The sequence below is a fragment of the Aotus nancymaae genome, unplaced genomic scaffold, assembly GCF_030222135.1.
Source record: "Aotus nancymaae isolate 86718 unplaced genomic scaffold, 86718_ANA_hifiasm-v0.15.2.pri h1tg000008l, whole genome shotgun sequence".
Lineage (NCBI taxonomy): Eukaryota > Metazoa > Chordata > Mammalia > Primates > Aotidae > Aotus > Aotus nancymaae.
This window is the reverse complement of record NW_026988419.1, coordinates 44,535,155-44,550,752: the sequence shown is the minus strand read 5'-3', so window position 1 is coordinate 44,550,752 and position 15,598 is coordinate 44,535,155. Positions and strand designations below refer to the sequence as shown.

The following is a 15,598-nucleotide window of genomic DNA, read 5'->3' as shown; positions in this document are numbered from 1 at the left end:
GCCTCCTAAAATGCTGGGATAACAGGCCTGAGCCAGTCTGCCTAGCCTAAATTATTTTAAAAAGCACATCAAAATATGCCCTTTAAAAGTTCTTTTGTTCAAGTTGCTGCATTTTAATAGAGAAGTGGAAACATTAATCGATACTCTGTGTCTTTAAAGATTTCATTTGTTCTTGAAAAACTAGACAAATGGGTGAATTCAGTTTACAACAGAGACTTTAAAGAAAGGTCCTACTTTGTAGTTAGTGATCACCAAACTTGTAATAATTTTCAGGGAAGTATGAGTCAAAATTTGGAAGACACAGAAATGAATTAAGGAAGGGATTAGAAATATTAGAATTAAATGTAAAAGCAGCTGAACTTTGCAGACAGAATAGGGAAAAACAAAACCTGTATCTTTATAAGAGAACTTAAGGGTTTATGGATTTATAAAGTATACACTGGGATACAGTGAGATTAGGCATAACAATTATTTCAGGAAAAATATAAGAATGTTTATTGAGGAGAAAGTTAGCAATGTTTAGTAGGGAACATCTAGAATTCTTATCTAAATCTGAATCAGAAGGAAGAAATATTTAAAGGCTCATCTAGAAGAAGTTATTCCAGAGCTGTGGCTCAGCAGTGAAATTTGGAGAGTGCACCATCTCTTATTTTTTTCTTGCTGACTTAGCAGCAAAGGAAATGCTCTGAAATGTTTTCTGTATGAACATATTATATTTGAAATCACTATAGTGCTTATGACTTTTTCTATAAACTTAACATAAATGTTGATTGCCCTAATTTAGCATGAAAAGTTTAGTTAACTGAATGAGAAAAATTGTTCATGTTCTCCATCATTTCTACAGATATTGTTCATATTAGCTATTGGTATACTATATGAAATCTATACTGAAAAATATTTTAATCTGGAAAGCTGCTATGATTTTAAAGTGCATGCTCAGTTTTTGATATTATCAATTATAGTGGAATTATATGCTCCAGTTGAAACCATCAAGATTATTTTTATGTGACTGATACGTCTCATTTGAAAAACAGTTTTATAAAATATTGAAAGGTTATATTATAATTAGATCTACCTTTAATTCTGCCAATCATTATGCTTGTCTACATGGACAAGTTGCTTCTGCCAATTCACTGAAGCATAACAATTTTAAGACATTCTATAGGAAGTGGAGGGTGCAGAAACATCTTCCCAGACTTGGGCCAGTAAAATATGGAAGGGCAAGATGGCTTTGTCTATTCTAATATGGCCTCATGAGTGATAACGTATATTGCATGTGTACCAAGTAGCATTAAAATCATTTGAAGAGTATTCATTTTTTCTGAATTCCTTTGTTTGTGGCACTTTTTAGGTTGACCTTATAGTAGAGTTATTTTGAAGATATTCTTGTTATAGAATATGACACTTGAAAACCAAATCCATGACCACAGAAAGTAGCTTAGCACAATAGAAACAAAATACAGACTCTAGAGCTAGATTGCCTTGGTTTATATCATGACTCCAACTGTGTGCCTTTGGGAAAATTATTTACTGTGTGCCTTTGGGAAAACTGCTTAATCTATGTCTATGATTATTGATCAATAAATAGGGATAGTAACAATAGTAATTTCTCACTTGAGTTGTTAAGGAGTTAGTGCTACAGCAGTGTCTGAAATAGTGGAATTTGTTTTCTCAGGTTAACGCCAATTCTGTCCCTCAGTTCTGTTCTTAGAGCCATTCAACTGATTGGTTCTGGCCTATCCGGATTATCCAGGATTATCTCCTTTACATAAAGTGAACTGATTAGAGATGTTAATCATATCTATGAAATAATTTTACTGCAACACCTAGATTAGAATTTGATTGAATAACTGGGCACTGTAACTTAGCCAAGTTGACACATAAAATTGATCTCATACAAGGATTAATGATGGACAAGGTTAAAAAGGCAAATTGGGAAGGAAGGCTTTGAATGGCAGAAGCAGCAGTTTGGGCTGTAAATGAATCCAACAGGATTTTAGGAAGATAAATCAGTAGTGATTTTAAAAAAAAAGTCAGTTTGGGTCAGGAGAGATAGAATGACATTAAACTTCTTAGGAAGTTATTTTAATGGTCCAAGTGTGTGGTATAAGTTTACAATAGGGTAGTAGATAAATTTTGAGTGGAAAAGAAAGATATGCTTAATATTCCAGAGGAAGAATTGATGTAACATAGGAATGGTATATAAGTAGAGAATAAGAAAAATACCTATTTTCATCCTGGCTAAAAAGGAGAACGATCACACCATTAGAAGATTATTGTCACTTCACTCACTTTTGGCATCCACTGCTTACAAATTAATCTGATAAATTCAACAGAATTCTTTAAGAATTATTATTCTCCCTGGGGAAATATGTAATAACATTTATGTTGAAGTGTCTTCAGTTTTAAAGCAGTAGTCTCTTTTATATTATAATTCTTTTTCAGAATACGTTTTAGTTTTACATTCTTTCATTTTATGGAACATTGATTTCAAAAATTCACATTTAATATTTATAGTGTAATGATTTCAGATCACATGTCGATATAAAATAATAGATGGTTTTAAATAAGCATTGTTCCATGCAGGGTTCATTAGTTTTGGAGTTTGCTTTAATGTGCAGTGACAGCGTTAATATTAGTTCGTTGAGAATCTTTTATATTATCCTGTGTACTCGGTAGTGATGTTTCCAAGCTAAAGGTTATTACCTATGAAAAAATGTGGTCATGAAATCAATGTAGTGGGTCATGGGGACATGTATTTAGAGATGAGTAGCAAGGGCAAGAAAGGTGATTGCAGTTCAAGCTGAGTAGGAGCCGGAGGAGAAGAGTACTGAGAATCTGGATGTATTTTGACAGTAAAGCTGACAGAATCAATAGACAGATTATGTACTAGTTTCTTATTGCTACTATAAGTAGAACATTAATGCAGAAATTTAAAAGATTCCCTTCCCTTTAATATTTTATGAGAATGCTAAACTCTCTCTTCTATAAAGGTAAAATGCTAGCAGACTTGTATTTTAATCAATTTATTATTCTGTTAGAGTGAGACAGTCATTTCCTAGATGAAGAATTGTGACAAATGTTTCATAAAAGCGTTTATTTAATATTTTATTCTAAAATGTATAATTATCCTCCAAAAAGTTTAATGTATTTATCCTTTTATGAAAAATCTAGCGTTAAGATACACAAAAATACAATAATATATAAGAATGAAGTTTTAAAGAGATTACTACTTTATTTTGCACCAGGTAGCAGTAAAGAGAGTCAGCATTCCTTGATTATCTGTTTACTGTGTTCCAAGCTCTAAAAGTGAGCAAATCTAAAACAAATAGGAGCATGGACCTTCACCTTAAAAACTTACAACTTCCCTGTGGAGAGAAAACCGTCACATGAAACAGAAAGAATTTTGGAAGAAAAGTATATAATGATAACCAACATCTATGTCATTTTCTTCTTAACCATGGAACATCTTAAAATCAAATACAGAAATGTAACATGAGGCATTCTTTGCAAACCCTTTCGAAATCATGTCAGGGAGTTTTACAAGTGAGAAAACTACATAGATGATCCCCAACAAAATGAAATACAAATGTCAAGGAGAGGTTTACAAAGAAAGATTACCTTACATGTCAATGCTTTCTAGTGGTATCAGAGTTTTACATATGAAATATGCACCGTTTGCCACTTGGTATGTTTAATCACATAGAAGGATTGCTGCTGACCCAGTGAATTATGTTGTTTCTAGTGAGGTTTTCTCATCTTTACAACCTAAATTCGCCAACATGTATAAACTATGAGCCTTTATTTGGCTTCAAATTACAAACAAAATAACAAAGAACAAAAAAACTGCCTTCATTCCCCCCACACACAAAAATGTAATATCAGATATGACAGTAAGATATTAGAATGTGAGGATTCTAACTGTTAGTAGTTGGTTGAAAACCACATCTTGGACACTTACATTTGAAACTTTTAACTAAACCTGCTCAGTAGTAATCATAGAAAAAAATCAGAACCTACATATCTGACGTGCTCAGATGCACCCCTCAAGAGTAAGCTTTAAACCAACAACTCTACTGATTCTACCAGAATTTTGTAGCCACATGGTTGCTACATCCTATTACAGTAATCAGAGCAGTCACTTCTGGGTCAAACTACTTGGGTTCAAACTTCTACTCTCTCAACTGATATCAGAATTATGTTTTTTTATTTAACTTGTAAATGAAATTAATAACTACAAATATCAAACTGGATTGTTACGAGATGTAAATGAGTTAATATATATTTCTAAAACTTAGATCAGTTTCTGGCATGACAAAAGTTTATTGTTATTATCATTGTTATAGAAAGTGTTCTGTTAACTCTAAAGTTGGCACTAGTCATTACTCTCTCTTGAGAATAGTGTAGCATTGAAAAACAGAGAACGAAATACTTAGAACGTGTATCAGGTATTTAATTTTTTCTGTTTGCCTCAGGTGAAGTACTTGCAGTGACCACTCTGAGAGGTGCTATGGGGAAGGAATGTTTTTTCCTGAAGCATAGCAGTAGACTCAATACTGCCAACTTAGTAGATTTATGTACAAGAGAATGCTTTGACTATTAAAGAATAATACCATTGTGATTATACTTTCCTTCCTCAAGGGACCTCAAGGAGGTATATTGTGATTATACTTTCCTCAAAGTACCTTGAGGTAACTGCATTCTGGAACAAAATATTAATGCAAAGATTGTCCTGGTCTTAAAATCAAATATAGAAATATAAGGCAGTCCTTGCAAACCTTTTGAAACCATTAGGGAGTTTTACAAATAATAAGTTAATGAAGAGAGAAAGTTACATTATGTGGCTTAATGAGTCATGGTAAAGAAATGTCTTAATATTAAAAAAATCATTTTACTAATGCTCCTTACATTATTTTTTGAGAATATATGATACATTACACTTCAGTGAAATATTAAGATTGGTATATGACCTAATTAAAGAAAATTCAGGTTTCAGAAATAAATGACATCTATTAGTGTGTGAAAAAAGGAAATGAAGAAAAAAATATCTTCAGATTCAACTCTGTGGAATCATTGAAAGTTGGGCAAAAGGTACAACTCTGTAATCAATGAGATGCCTTGTTGAAACATCCCAAATGGTTTTGAATTGCAAATTCATGAGATTCTTTAGAGCAGCTTTATAATAGCATCAAACATAAGCACTTGCCAATTTTGCTGGTTGTAGATACCAGGGGAAATATAAAAAACATAAAGAGCTCAATTGCATTTCCAGATAATCTATATCATTTATTCAAAAATGAGTTTTTAGTTAATCTCAAAGCATAGACACCACTTTAAAATTTGGTGTTGCATAACCTTTAAGAAATATTTTATTAGATTTCAGAACTGCTCTTTAATAATGCTAATATATATCATTTATATCCATTTCAAACATTTTAAAATTAATGAGTGTGTAAATTGAACCTTAACCATTTTTCCAATTAAAGAAATGGTATATAGTATAATATGTATTGATGATTTGTCATCTGTCACCACTTGGAAATTTTCCTTTATGTGTCAAAGTAATACTGACATATGTTTAAAAGGAAATTAGAAATCTGTAAAATGTTACCTTTCCCTTGCGTTTTCTATAGTGGGAAACTATATAGTGTTTTTTATGCCAAAAAATATGAAAGCAAATAAAAGCATAGTAATAACTGAAAGTTTGTTAAATTGTGACTTGTATTAATAGCTAGTATGTGCTTATCAAATAAAAGAATAAATGGAAAAAAAGAAATGGCAATGAATACCTACCATTGCCTGGCTTCTCAATTCTTGAGATAAACTTCCAGTTAATTCTAAAAGTTATCATCCTTACAAACTATTATTCTACATCTGAGGGTACTCTAACAAAGTGTTATATAGCTGCTAGAAATTACTGAATGGGAAATAAAAACTTTATTAATCCTCATTACATTTCAGTGTTTACTATGGTGTCATTTTATTTTTTTGAAAAAGTCTATATGTGTTACGGATTCAAAGACAGTGTTGAAAATGATTTTAGTATTTATTATTCAAACTCGGTTATTTTCTTAATAAGGTCTATCAAAACCCAGAGAAGTTGCCTGCTTTTACTGCTCATTAGAATGGTATTGCTCCAGGCTTGCTCACACAAACATTTGGTGAGGAGATGATGGAATAAAAACAAAGCAGCAAGCTTTACCAGCAAAGAAGCTATTTTTATTTGCAAATATTCAAACTAAAAAAATATTCTTCAGAAACTTCTGGGGAAAAAAATGAGCAAGATTAAATTTAACAATTTAACAGAAGAAAAAAAAGTGAAGTAAATCAAAAGAGTTACTAAATTTCAGATCTATCTATCTCTTTGCCAAGAGGGATATTAGTCTCTAAAAGGTTGTTCTAAGGTTCAAGAAGATGATTATGAAAGTCATTAAGTGTTTGGCATCATTATCTTTTTCCTTAATAGCACATTTCAGATTTTGATAGTAATATATTTCATACATGAATGATGAAGTGAATAGCTGACTTACATTTCTCCCTGGTAGGATACTCCACCCCGAGTTTTGTTTCTTACTTTAGTTTTGCTTGCCAGGATTTGCAACATTTACATTTTGTTCTGAAATTGTAATTTCCATAGTAATCTAAATTACATACTGAAATACATTCAGATCACCAAACACTTTATTTACTAGTTGCTCTTCTCTGTTTATGAGACCTATATTTATAAATTTCAGTTTTCCTCCTCAAGATTTTTTTTTCTAAAGATGACCCAATGACTTTAAAGTTTTGTGGGGTATTTCAAACGTGAGAATATCTATCATCTTTATGTTTGACTCTTTGTTTGCCTCAGAACATTAGTCATTGTTGCACAGTCTTCCTTTATTCTCCTGTAGGAAAAAATCTGAATCCATCCCAATATCCCTTCTTGAAGGTGTCTTACTTTTTCTGTTGGATGCCTGAGACTTCATTTTTTATCCTTAAATTTTAGTTATATAATTGATAAGTTTTAATATTGATTGTCTTGTACCACTGTTCCTCTGTGTTCTTTCATTAGAATGTTTTCTTCTTTCTTCTGTTCCCCTTGGGAAGTCTCATTTACATGCATGACCTAAATCACCATCCATCTCTTAATTACTTTCCTGCCTCAATATCATTCCTAAACTCCAGACCCAAACATTTGTCCAGCAGACACATAACTTCTAAAAGACCTTAATATAACATAAGGACAAATCCCAAATCAGGCTTATGACAAATCTTCAATAACCTTATCCTACGCCATCTGAGCCAGAAACACCACTAAGGACTGTTGGTTTCAAGTGACAAAACGAACGGAATCTGGCTTCAGCAAGAAAGGGAATGCATTGGTTTACATAAAAGAACACTTCACAAGGAGGGCTGTTTCTAAGCAACTTGATTCAGGGCTCATTTGATAAACTCTTCCCTTCAGTTTTCATTGGGTTGCTTCAATTCTCAGACTCTTCCTACTGACCCCTGGCAGAGTCAGATTTACATGACAACTCTCAGATCCACTTTTCTAATAACTCAACCTCACCTTCCTGAATAGAATCTTGCTGACCCATGTGGGTTTCATATGGATTGTGTGCCCTTCCTAGCCAATCTCTGGATAATGTGTTCATCCCAGCCAGTGAATGATGAACTCATTGACTTAATGCATGTGACATAATGCATTCCCAGACAACATGGACTGATTGTGGAGAAAGGGTAGGTCCCTAAAGGAAAACCAAGCCAGTTACTGTAAGAAAAAAGAAAGGATGTTATAGACACAAATATCATTTAAAAAGCACTCTACCACAGGTATGAGTTTTGACCAGTGTTCGCCTCCCTTACCATCTACCTCTAATTAAATGTTCAGACTTCTGGTTTGTTTGAAAACCTCTTGAATATGTGTTCTTCTCCACATAGCTACTACTGTCCACCTGGTGTAGGTCAGCGCTTCTCCTAATGTGTATGATGAAGGAACAGATTTTTCCCTAGTCTATCACAGACTCCTATTTTTCAAAAATCTTATTGTAATATATTCAAAATACCTCATTTGTCAAAATGCTGTAACAACTTGTAAATGCTGACTCTCGATGTCTATGTTTATTTGGCATGGAACACTTAGTGTCAACGGGTATAGGCCACCATTATCTATCTCACACACATATCCTTACAGTAATCTCCACACATCAGGTGTACCTCCTCTTCTTCCCAGTTCTGACCCTGCTCCAAATTAGGAGTGAGCATTTTAAAATTAAAGTCTAGTCATTTTATTTTCCAACCTGAAAATCTTTAAGTAGCTTCACATTTTTTTTCTTATGATCTATTCCTCACTCCTTAATATGACATTTGGCTTGACCTCTCAAGCGTCATCTCTCTTATATGGTTTTTTTTTTTTTTTGCATGTGCTCCTTTGTTTGTTCTCACCATCTCTTTCCACTCTTGCTCTCCTCAGGGGCTCTATATTTACCTTGAACATATACAGATTCCACTATACTTCCTTGTGTAATGTCAATGACCTGTTTAGCTTGTTCCTCCTGGAAGACTTACCTGATACTGCTTTCCTCTCAACTAAATCTCGGACGTAAGGGTTTTGTGGTATCCTGTACTTAACCACTCTATCCTAGTTCTCTGTTTTTTAAATTGCTTATTTAGTTGTCAGTATGTATGCTTTCATTAGACCAAAGGATCTCGGGAGGTAAGGCCAGATCTTGTTCATCATTGTATCTCTGCCCCTAAAACACTATGATTAATACCTTTCTTTCACCAGTTACTGTGGAAATTTGGTCAATTAATAGGTCCATCTGAGGAAATGTAAAGGGGGAACTCAAGCCAGATCAGACTGTTCATGCAACACAATTCTATACCCAATGCCTAGAATATAACTACATATGTCCTCATCTGCACCTTTCCAGGGCCCCAACCATATCACCCTACTTTACCAGTTCCATTCTAATTTGAGTCTTAGCAAACACCTCAAATGCCATGAAGTCAGAAAGTGAAGTCCTCCACTGTATTGTTAAGGCTGGCAGGAGAAGTGGGTAGATAATTAGTACTATGTTCTTCAAAATATAACAACAAATTCACTTATCCAAAGAAATAATAGTGATTAGGAGGTATTATGCTATTAGTGCAACAGAACCAACAGTTTAGAACTGGGAAGGCTATGTCTTGTAAACATTAAAGCATGGGCTTTGGAGTCTCATCGAAATGAATTGAAAGTGGACACTATAACTTAATGGCAAGCCTGGTATTTAACTCAAGTTTTCACACATCTAAAATGCAAATAATACCTTCTTTATAGAGCTTTTGGAACATTTAATTTAAAAAAATCTGTACAGTGTGTAGCACGTGGTTGGTTCTCATTAAATGTTAGTTTTCCTCTTTTTACTCTTTCAGATATACCACAATTTAACAAAGATTGTATATACCTTTATTACACGGGAAAAAAGCTTCCATGGTTTCAAACAACTGTCTTACAGATGGGATTTTTTAGAATATAGCACTTTCATTAAGAGGTTAGTCCCTGATTCCTTGCATATTTTAATAACATGACTATTTCAAAATTAAACATTATAAAATTTTAGAACCAAATTGAATAGATTTGCACAATCCCCCTCTCTTCCTGCCCTGTCTCCCAAGCAGATTTTATCTGTGACAGAATTACTCATTATTGATAATAGGCATGGCAGCAATAGCTAATTACTTCCTAGGAGACTTAGATTCAGAGAAGCATAAGTCACCCCACCCCAGACTCTGCAGGGTCAGATAAGAAATATATCTTAGCAGCAAAATAAGCAATGAAGGGAACTGACCAGCTTTTAGTTGATCCCTAGCTATAATCTTAAATAATTAAAACTAGCTTTCTAGCTCCCTCAGAGTTACTTTTATTTCCAAGAAATGCAACACCACTTTCTTGGTTACATGTCTGCTTTTACTGCTCATTAGAATGGTATTGCGCCAGGCTTGCTCACACAAACATTTGGTGAGGAGATGATGGAATAAAAACAAAGCAGAAAGCTTTACCAGCAAAGAAGCTATTTTTATTTGCAAATATTCAAACTAAAAAAATATTCTTCAGAAACTTCTGGGGGAAAAAAATGAGCAAGATTAAATATGCTCAAGCATTGCCAGAAGAAACATGTCAATAAATTTAATTATTTTTAGAGTATAGAGTAAGAAAAAAAGTTTTAAAATTTAAGCAATGAAATTAGAATTCTACAGATGGTTTTATGTGTTTATGTGTGAGTGTGGACATAGCAGGTTAAAGGAGTAAATTAGACATTATAGATGATATGGTTTGGATTTGTGTTCCTACGCCAATCCCACGTTGAATTGTAATCCCCAGTGTTGGAGGTGGAGCCTGGTGGGAGGATATTAGATCATGGAGGGTGGTTTCTCATGGTTTAACACCATCCCCCTTGGTGTTGTCCTGGAGAGAGTGAGTCATGGCAAGATCTGGTTGTTTAAAAGTGTGTAGCACCTCCCACTCCTCCATCTTCCCCTGCTCTGGCCATGTAGGATGTGCCTGTTTCCCCTTCACCTTTCACCATAATGGAAAGTTTCTTGAGGTCTCTCCAGCCATGCTTCCTGTACAGCCTGCAGAACTGTGAGCCAATTAAACCTCTTTTATTTATCAGTTACCCATTCTTGGGTATTTATTTATAGCAGAACACACTAACACAGTAATCAATGAGTTACCTGCCCATTTTCGAAAAGGTAATTAAGATGAAGAAAAAGCGTATAACGGAAGTCTCATACAGAACACAGTCCTGCTAGCATTGTGTGAGCATTACTTGCACATCTTTGGCTTGAACTTTTGTAATAAATTAATAAATGAATATTATTTATTATTTATTTTGTAAATTTCATAAGTAATATTCTTCTGTGTGTTTTCCAGTATACTAAAAATTGCAAAGAATCCAAACATGCATAATATTATAGTAAATGGTCCAAACAATAGGACATTAACTAAGTGGATGCAGTGTGTTTCTGTGACCACCAATATAAAATGGAAATATTTTTAGATAAAGGTAATGGACTATTACAACTTAAAATGATTTTATTGTCTGTTTCACCATGAAATACCTTATAATGAGATGATGTGTATATCTATAGTGAGTATGTTTGTTTTTTTTTTAAGGGTATAAATTGGCAATCTTTTAAACCAGTTCTAAGAGGCAAGTTTGCAATTTAAGAATAACTGATCAACAAAAGAGATGAACATTTTACTATTTTTCTTCAGCATTTATTAGGTGCAGAATCCAGGTGTAGAAAATGTGTATTCCACAGTCTCATGGAAGAAACCCACTACAGAGATGACACAAAGCTGATGGCTGAAAGAACAGACAGACCCTTTGAATCTAATGCAAGGCTTTAATAAAGGCAAAGAAAATGTTATAGTAAAAGAAAGAATACACAAAAACTTGAGGAAGCTGAGATGCTTCAAGGCACAGATCTCTAGGGTCCTTTGTTAATCACATAAAAATCATCTCTAGATTATGAACCAACAGCATATGTGGGAGGAATTGTGGTTTCAGAAGACTTTGTTCTTACCCTGGCCTAGGATTAATGCCAGATTTCCACACATTCCAGAGATATCCATATAGCTGGCTTACTATCTCACACATTGGCACCTTGACTTGTGCTAAGGAGCATCCATGATAAGGATGAAGAAAGATTTCCTAATGGATGCAAAAAACCAGTAAAAATTATCTTAGCATTTCAGATGAGGTGGCCATTACAGTCAGGAGTAACAGAATTCTCAGCATCCCAGAGACATACCAGAACATCATGGCACATTTTAGAAAGGTTATGAGTTCAGTGTAGCTGGAGTGTATGTAAGTAAAATAGATAAAGAATTAACAGAGTATTACTTCAGTTGCATTCCTGGGTGACAGACTTGGTACTGGGTCAGAGATAGCTCTTAGTTCTAGATGTTGAATTTCAGATTCTATACAACATCCAGGTTGGAAATATCCAAGAAATAATTAAAAGCCCAAAATATAGAGCATAGTTATTTTGTAATCACTCAATAAACACTAAACAATTAAAAGACAAATTTTAAGAGCTCTAACAATTCCTGTCAGAATCAGTTATAAATAGGAAAATAAACCAAAAACGTGTTTTAAAATCTGTTTTGTACTGTGCACTGAAGTTAGAACAAATTGTTGTTTTTAAGTTTTACCATCCCCAAAGGAAAAGATGTTTTCTCATTTAAGAAAGGCATCTGATGTTCTGTAGCACTGTAGGATGACTATAAATAACAATAATATATTATGTCGTTTCCAATAGCTAGAAGGATATTGAACATTCCCAACACAAAGAAATGAAAAGTGTTTGAGATGATGGATATGTGAATTACCCTGATCTGATCACTATATTGAAAGCATCACTGTGTACTCCATGAATATGTACAATTATTATTTATAAATTAAAATCATATTTTTGAAAAGAAAACAACTTACACAACATCAGGTGAAATTTGGCTTTACATGGAAAAGGAGTTTGCATTAGAAATTTCATTGTGACTTCTTTCTACCACATGGTGTCAAATTAGATATTCTCTTCCTTTTGTTCTAGTTTCTCTTTTATCCAAGGATTTTAATCAATGTCTGAAGTTAGAATTTATTAAAATTTAATTCATATATGTATGTGCTGTGTGTGTGTATACATATTATATATACACACATACAAATGCACATATATATATAAGAACTCTGAATTTACTGTATCTTGCAGACTGGGGAACAAATGGTAACAACTTTTAAATCTGACTGTCTTCATGTTGACAAAGCATCTTTCATACAAGTAATTCTCTTGAAACCTGAGAAAAGAGAAACCTGGATTTTTTTCTGAATGCTAAACAAGTTCCTTTCGAATACTTAATATCAAAGATCATCAATATTATATTGTGCATGTACCTCATCCTGCCTCATGGTAAAATATCTAAAAAGTCATCGCAAACATCAAAAACCCATCTCCTGAGAACTATAGAAATTACATATGTCATTTAGAGTAGTGGCCTCTATACCTTTACAAACTGTGATGTCTCTGCCAAGTATTACTACCTTACATTTGTTTATGCTTTTACATTCCAGTGAAGTAGTCAGAACTTACTACATTTTATAATAAGAATACAACCTCCAAGTGCATAAATTACTTGTATAAGGTCACTGTATAAAAATTAAAACCTGTTCTTCTATGCAAGTAATGTTCTTTTCAAATTTTAAATTATTTGAAATATAATATTTTACTTCTTTATCTTCCCTAGTTTCAGAAATACAAGAGTAGAGGAATATGTAGTCTATTTTGCATATGTTAAAACATATAAAGATAGAGGTATTTTTATTATTATGATACAACTTTTTTTTTTTTTTTTTTTTTGAGACGGAGTTTCGCTCTTGTTACCCAGGCTGGAGTGCAATGGCACGATCTCAGCTCACCGCAACCTCCGCTTCCTGGGTTCAGGCAATTCTCCTGCCTCAGCCTCCTGAGTAGCTGGGATTACAGGCACACGCCACCATGCCCAGCTAGTTTTTTGTATTTTCAGTAGAGATGGGGTTTCACCATGTTGACCAGGATGATCTTGATCTCTTGACCTCGTGATCCACCCGCCTCGGCCTCCCAAAGTGCTGGGATTACAGGTGTGAGCCACCGCGCCCGGCCCTACAACTTTTATTTTGAATTTTATATTAAATCAACCTTCTGCATTGAAGTATATATGAAAGAGAAAGCTATTTTGAGGAATGACTGGCTCTTAATCCATAGAATGCTGCTACCTGATACCCTATTACCACATGCTTTTAAAAATATATATATATCTTCAGTCCCTTTCTGCACTATCCTAATACAGATAATCATTTTAGCAACTAAGGCCAACTAAGTATCCTTGGCTAGATTAAGAGATACTTCAATACTTTGTGTCATATGTCATTGAGCAACATTCTCATTGAATATGCAGAATTATTCTTATTTGGGTTTATTTAGGATCAATCAGTGTGTCTTAAACTGGTGTGCTTGTTAAAAATACAGATTTTCTGTCTATTCATTTTGATTTGGTAGGTCTAGAATGAACCTAGAAACCTGCATTTTGACTGCAGTGTACTTGAGAAACACTGGGAAATATAAGGTTACTTTCTTTCTATTGGAGGATGCAAATAGCAAAATAAGTAAACAGATGAAGCCCGTATTAATCAATAATGTCTACCTTGTTCCATACCAATCTTTATAGGAAGCTAATGATAAGCCACAAAAGTGGGTGGCTTTAGTCTCAGTTTTCTTAAATTGCCCAAAGATGATGATTTAGGAGAGTAAAAAGAAAATTGCAGGATCTGAATAATCTTTTGTACTGGTGATACCTAGATAAATAAAACTTTTGTGAACAAAGGTCTTATAATAAAGTTGACTATGCTAAAATAAGTACCAGTTTTCCAATGATATAGAAATGTTTCTCTTAAGCTGTTCTTGACATGTTTGCATAGCACAGACATCACCATCAAGATGTTTTGAATGTCCATTTATGATTAACAAAACTTGGAGTCAAGATTATATAGTATGTGCTAATAGTTCTCTTATCTTCCTCCACTGGCTCTTGATACTCCAAATGGGGCCCCTTGTCTTCCCCACATTCTCTTCCCTTAATTTATATCTTCTTACCAGCCATGTTCTGTCAAACTGGGTAAAGGTTAGAGATTGATAATTGGTCTGTGCTGAATTATCAACCCTCTTAGTACTTTAGCAGTAAGTACAATCCTGCTAGCACTGTTGGCTGCTTAAAACTTGTCAGGCATCTATTCTGTCTTTATGTTCATGACAGTTCTATGAGATATGTACTGCAGTTATAATTATCCTATATATACTTACCTATGTTGGTTACTATTATGTCCCCATTTTATGGATAATAAAATTGAACCTTAGAAAAATTACTAACCTACCTGGTTTAGCTCTGTGTCCTCACCTAAATCTCATGTGGAATTTTAAATCACCACATGTCAAGGGACCTGGTGGGAGGGGATTGGATTATGGGGGCAGTTTCCTTCATGCTGTTCTCATGATAGTGAGTTCTCATGAAATCTGATGGCTTAAAAGTGTGGCACTTCCCTCTTTCTCTGCCTCTTTCTCTTTCCTTTTTGTAAGTAAGACTTGCCTGGCCCCACCTTTTGCCTTCTGCCATAATTGTAAGTTTCCTCAGGCCTTCCCGCCTTGTGGAACTGTAAATGGGTAAACGTCTTTTCTTTATAAATTACTCAGTCTCAGCTAGTTCTTTATAGCAGCGGGAAAAATGGACTAATACACACACTTTGCCAGAAGTGACAGTTTGTTATTAGCATAGCACTCAAGTACAGATGGCAGCATGATTTTAGATATGAACTTCTAATCACTGTAGTATGACACCAGGTATGAGACCTCTAAGCCCTTTGTTTTTATTTAAGTAGAGAGTGTCTCTTGTTAAAGATGTTTCTATGTATTACAGTAGGTTGAAAAATTGTCAAGAAGAGTAAAGGGATTGAAGACTCTTGGTCCTACTGACCTACGTGGTGTTGGTTCTGTTCTATTAGAAAAAAGATGCCCCTATGTCTCACCCCTTGCTATACTC

At 34.0% G+C, this 15,598-nt stretch overlaps 1 protein-coding gene across 27 annotated transcripts in view; it reads left to right on the top strand.

The window, feature by feature from the left end:
- GULP1 (GULP PTB domain containing engulfment adaptor 1) overlaps window positions 1-15,598 on the top strand; it is a 311,204-nt gene that overhangs the window by 206,054 nt on the left and 89,552 nt on the right. The gene's annotated exons all lie outside the window — the stretch shown is intronic.